The following is a 6,041-nucleotide window of genomic DNA, read 5'->3' as shown; positions in this document are numbered from 1 at the left end:
TTTCAACAGTATTTTAAATGAAGTGCTCGTTTGCTGGTAGCTGACAGCCTGTAGCAGCAGACTCAAATTCTGGGAAGATAAATGAAATAACTCAATTGCCCCCTGCCAATTACGCTCTGCAAAAGTGCACACAAAAGGGAGAAAAATTAGCCCAATCCATCCCTAAACTGAATGCAAATTCAAGATCTAATTAAGTGCATTGGTTTCCTGGTGTGGGTGTTTCCTTCATGTTCTTAGCTTGATTCTAAGCTAAACAACATTTCTAAATAGTCATTACAACTCCAAAGATTTGCTTTCCCAGTAAATCATTTCAGAATAACTATTCCTAGGAAAGTTGTCTGTCTTTCCCTCTACATTTGTGTGCATAGATTGCATCACTGCACAGACTGACCAGTAAATACTGTCTTTTGGGAGTAAAGCTGGGTAGAAAAAGGTAACTTTCTACTGCAACTTATTCAAAAAGAAGTATGCAATTCCTGTGTCAGTTTATGATCAAAATATTTTAATGTTTTTATCATGTACATTAGAGAAATGTACCTTGGCACCTTGGCAAACAGGACTTTTCCCTGTGAAAAATTCAAATCCAACAGACATAACCTGGAAGAGTATATCTATTTAGTCATTTCTGCCCAAGCCAAAAGCTACAGCAGGGTTCTGTTGGAGCAATTGGTTCTGATCTAGCAGCTAAAATTCAGAACTTTCCAAATAAAAATTATAATAAACCCTAGAAGGTTAGGATGCCACTTTCAATTTTGGTGGACAGGCATTTTCTAAGGAAAATGTTATCTTAACCCTTTCTGTTTGGGGTTTCATGGCTCTTACAGTTCAAACTACAACAAAGTTATTTGCCATGAAACTGAACTTACAGTATATACTCAGAAATGTGTGGAGCTTTTCTTCCATGAAAGTAGTCACAATGATGGCTATAAATAAATAAGAGCATTAGGAGTGGACCCGTTCTTCCCAAAGAGGAAAAAAGTCCCACCACAACTGTCCCTGGAGATAGACTTGATTCTCATTAAGAAACCTATTTCAGGAATCAATCGCAACAAGTAACATTAGTAAATCCTTTGTTAAGCAATTTCTGTTTTAATAAGCTAACCAGACCAGCCTCTTCTAAGATGCATGAAAGTCAAGGTTTTTAAGTAGTCCACGCTACTAAATGGAAACACGCTTTGAAATATTTTTTTTTTGCTTTGTCAACAGAAAAGAATTCAAAGGAAAAGAATTATAGACAAAACATCTCAAACACTCATGACAACTTCAGTAAGCCAAAATCACCTTAGTCCCACCACATGGATAATTTTTACCATAATTCTACATTAGTGCTACTAGGTAGACTTTGCAGAGTTTGTGCATACCTCCTAAACACAAGTCCTGCTCCTCAGGTGACAGGAATGCTGTTAACCAAATTTAACTTTCTAATTAGAAAGTGGAGACAAGACCAGTTTTTGAGGAAGAAATCTGCCCCAGTCAGGAACAGTTTACAGACACGTCAGCTTTCCATAAAATGCTATCTTATTTGTATTTCTAACAGTTCTGGTTACAATTCCCTTCCAGCAGGAATTCCTCAAACCAAGAAAGTCTGTAGTTCTTTAGACAGAAGCTGTACAGAGAAGAGAGTCTATTTTAATCCCTGACTTTTGATTTAACTGGATTTCCTAAAAATGGTGTTTAACCCCTGCAATGCTGGACCAATTATCCTTAAGGTTTGACAGTTTTCCTCAGTTTGGCAAGAAATTCAGTAGCTGGAAATGCTGCACACTTTCTGACAGAGCTCTTTCACCAGGGAAATGTCAGGTTATTAAAACTGGAACTTTGATTGTGGTGGAAAGGAAAGAAAATAAGGTGCTATTAACAATAAACTTTCAATTTCTTATAGAAAGTGCAGGAGAGAGGAAGGAATCAGATAAAGATGCACATCAATTTGGAGGCAGAAGATGCTCACAAGTCCACATCTCTCGTCTCCCTTATAATTACAAGGAAGTGATGTGTACTTAAATTGGTCATTCTAGAATCCACAGCCTCACCCAAAGTACAGTTACTTTAACTCATATTATATGCTGTTCAAGGCTGCAAATATCCACAGCAATGTCCCTGGAATCTCAGCCCAGAATTACACCCTGCTTTCTGAAACACTGAATGCCATAACCATTGTGGTATTTGCTCTTCTAACAGTACAAAAGAAAATAAGGATAGGAAGAAATTTCTCACCCTAGTGAGAAGTCAGCTTCCTGCCTAGATTTTACCTAATTCCCACCTTCTGAGTAGATGTTTTAAAGTAACAGAGACACAAAGGACATTTCTGTTAGGCGAAATTTGGGCCAGTATCCTTATCATCCTTACAAAATATGATATCTAATCACAAGAACATGGATTTCCTTACTGCCACAGAATATGTCAGAATTTTGGTTTCAATTTTATTGAAACAATTTTTTTCACTCCCATCCCAACAGAAATGAAAAGCAGCAGAAAGGCAGGAAATTCAGGCTAGCACTGACGTTTCTTCACTGAGGCCAGAAACGTACTTTTTAAGAAGTATTCATAATAATGGAAAATGGCCATGTGAGAAGGACCTAATCACTTCTTCCTCTTTCCAGTAGGCTCCTTTCCCAATAGCAGGGGTCCAAGCTCCTTCCTGGTTTTAAAAATGTGAATGTTTGTAGGTCCACAAAGGTGCAAAATATTTGAAAAAGGAGGCAAATAGAGATTAGATTTTCACCTGTATGTAAATTAAGGAACAGACTTGCAATATGAAGCAACATCTGCTGGGTGAACTATTTATTTTTGCCATCTAACAACATTAGATCTGCCTTTACAGGCACAGAACCTCCCTCGTCATTGTGATCAGATTGCACTGTGGTTGGACCTGAGCTAGAAAAACAATTGTTAATTAAATTAAAGAGAACACATGGAGTCAGAGTATGTGGTGCCCTCATTCATCACTCAGGCTCAAGGAAAAAGGTGCTCCTAGCTGTTATAAAACATGTTGCAAACTGGTGATTAACTCCCGTGTCAGAACCTTGACAGATGTTTTCTGAGCACCTGATGCTGGGGCAGCAGCAATCATCTGTTGGAGCTTCAAATCCTGCCCTGAACCTTTCTTAGAAGACCTATTAAAAAATTAATTTCTAAAACACAGGATACCTCATTATTATTTCCCTCTCCCCTTTTTGAAAAAAAACAAAACCCTGAAGCATAAATCTACATGCAGCAGCACAGGTTACTGCTTTGTTTGCCTGCACTGTTCAGCAGGGCTCTGCAAGCTTCATTAACTGTTTTGAATAGTTATATTTCACTATCTGATTGCATGTTCTGAATACCTAATGGCTGCAAAGTAATTTTTCACTGCAATGCTAGATTCATCAGGAACTCAATCACCAGCTAGATGGAATGACTCATGCACATAGAGAACACAATGTAGATTTGCAGTTTTATTTAAGAAGTGTTAACACGAAACTACCAAAACAAATAAAAATAGTGACCCCTATGCTAGCAGTAGTCAGTGAAAAAATAACAGGGCCATTGAAGACATTCCATTTCCATATGACTTTATCACCTTGTAAATCTCATTTTGCAGTGCCAGGACAGAGGAAGCTTGTGGCTTGCTTTTGTACAACAGCTCCAATACTTCCTTGTTAAGGTTCCATCATTTTGAATACAATTATAGAAGAAGAGAAACAGACCTAGCAGCTCCACTAATTCCTCTCCCCCTTCTGTGCTCAGAAGTAATCTGCCTTTTATTTGCCTTTCCCCCTTGATGTTGACCTCAATGAAAACCCTCCCAAACTTTCACTCGGAAAAAAAAAAAAAAAGTGTTCTTTTTCCTTTAACTGTTTCTGATACAAGTCCCCCAAACATAGCATTGTAATTAGAATAAAATTGTATCATGGTAAATGGCAGCTAGATGTAGCCTCTTATTATTAATAATAAAAATAAGAAAGTTCTTCTCAAGATAAAAGACAAACGGATATGTTAATGGGAAAAGCAAAGATTTCATCCAGTAGCTTGAACATTTTTACAAAATCTAGCTGGATTTATCTAAATAATCCTGGAATGTATTGTGCTTACACAATCACAATAAAAAGGCAACACCCAGATATGATTTTAAAAACACAAGATATCACTAAGTAATAAAATATTACTATTTGAATTGTGAATCACTGAGGGACACAATGAAATTATAAAAAAGGCTCATTTCTTAACCATCAAGTTAATTCTGAAGATAGCTCCAATCCACAGTCCCATATTTGGTTTACTAACAGGACTTTCTAAAATGTATGTAGGTGCCAAAGATTAAATAAACTTCTCTGTGTGTAAATATTTTAAAATTTCAGCTTATGTTATTACTTTTTTTTTTTTTTGCAGTCCAGAATAATTATACTAATCTACAGAAGAAGTTTTAAATCCAACTGAATAAACATATGTGCAATGCACCATTAAAGCACACTCTATCACATAATAGCATAATGCAGTTTTTGAAATGGATCTGTAGAAAGGATTCATTAAGATAAAGTTCCAGCATTCCACCTGAGGCCAATAAAAATTCTGTGCAAACCTCTTCAAATTAAATTTTCTTCTTGAACATATCCTGTCTAATTATGTTTAGTATTATCCTCCTTTAGGAATTCTGATTCATCAGTGCTATTAAGAGAGGGAAAAGGAAAACCAGATGCTGTGGACCGGATACCCAGCTGGTAAGAAATCACTATAGTTTCACAGAAGCCAAAAGAGCCACAGTGATTTATATCAGCTATGAGTTTGGTATATACAGAGGAACACACATGTGGACAGATGTACAGACAATTATATTTATATCTGAAGTTACACCAGCAGAAATGTAAATCTGTGGAGTTGCACCACCAGAGAATTTGACCCAAAAGCTCTAATAAGCTGAAGTTTATAAAAGAGCCACAGCTGTGTTGAGATTTCTTGTCTTTCACTCTCTAGAACTGAAAATAAATGTAAGAAACAGAAGTGCTCTAATTAGACATTTGGCTTTAAAAATCAGGAAGATAGCCAGCTAATGCCTAAGCACTTTTTTGTTCTGGGGGGTTAGACTAACAAAGATATCATAATTACAATCATGCTACATACAGATGAAGTACACAGCACATACTGATAAACCAAACCAAGGGATTCAATTAGATTCCAGCTAAGTTGCTTCATTTTAGTCTTTAATGAATACCTTTTTTTTTTTTTTTTTTTTTTTGGTTTTGTTGCAGTCCATACAGTAAGCACAAATTTAGAAGGAGATTTCCAAATGCATTTAACCAAGCTGCAAGCTGAAAACAAAATTTCTGGGCAGCTTCTATATTCCATTCCACTGCAATTTGTATGTTACCACCGGTCCACAGACACAGAAGCACCTGCACCGTGGACCAGAAAGGTACTGCTCAGTTTCTGTGAGCCACATCAGTCATCCTGCAAGCTCTTAATGTGCCTTTGGCTTTCCTTGCCCTGCCATCTGCACCCCAAACACCTCTGCATCCCATTTCACCTCCACACTTGTGAGACCTCTCTGACTTGAAGGTTGGAAGAAAAGAGGGAAGAGAACGTGTGGCTCTAAGATGCCCACTCTTTTGCCTTTACCAAATAACATTATATGTGTCAGTGTAGCATAAGATCCACCCTACACTACTTCTCCCTTCCTAGAACCTGCTCTGTGTTTGAAAGGGTTTTCATCCCTCCTCAGACTTTTAATCTTAGACTTCAGTCAGCCTTCTGAAAGCTGAACTTGGAGGAGTTATGCTTCAGTATCACAGCCTAAGCCCTGCTTTGTTAGATGGAAGGCACCTTAAAAGAAAACTGAATTGGAACAAGGTTGTTTCTTCTTTCAGATCACACATATTTTACCCAGCAGCCCAGTGGGCACAGCACACACGTGGGAGGCAGCAAACCCAGGTTACCATTTCCATTCCATAGAAGGAAAGCCATTGCCTGTCCCACTGCTGGCAACTTTATGCTGCCCCTGTGCTGCTGACTACGCCCCCCATTATACAGAGCACCTCCAGGCTTGCTAGTGAGGAGAGAGAGTCCTG

The sequence above is a fragment of the Empidonax traillii genome, unplaced genomic scaffold (genome assembly GCF_003031625.1).
Source record: "Empidonax traillii isolate 1590-97213 ecotype Southwest subspecies unplaced genomic scaffold, ASM303162v1 scaffold658:size386251, whole genome shotgun sequence".
Taxonomy (NCBI): Eukaryota; Metazoa; Chordata; class Aves; order Passeriformes; family Tyrannidae; genus Empidonax; species Empidonax traillii.
This window is presented reverse-complemented; position numbering follows the sequence as displayed.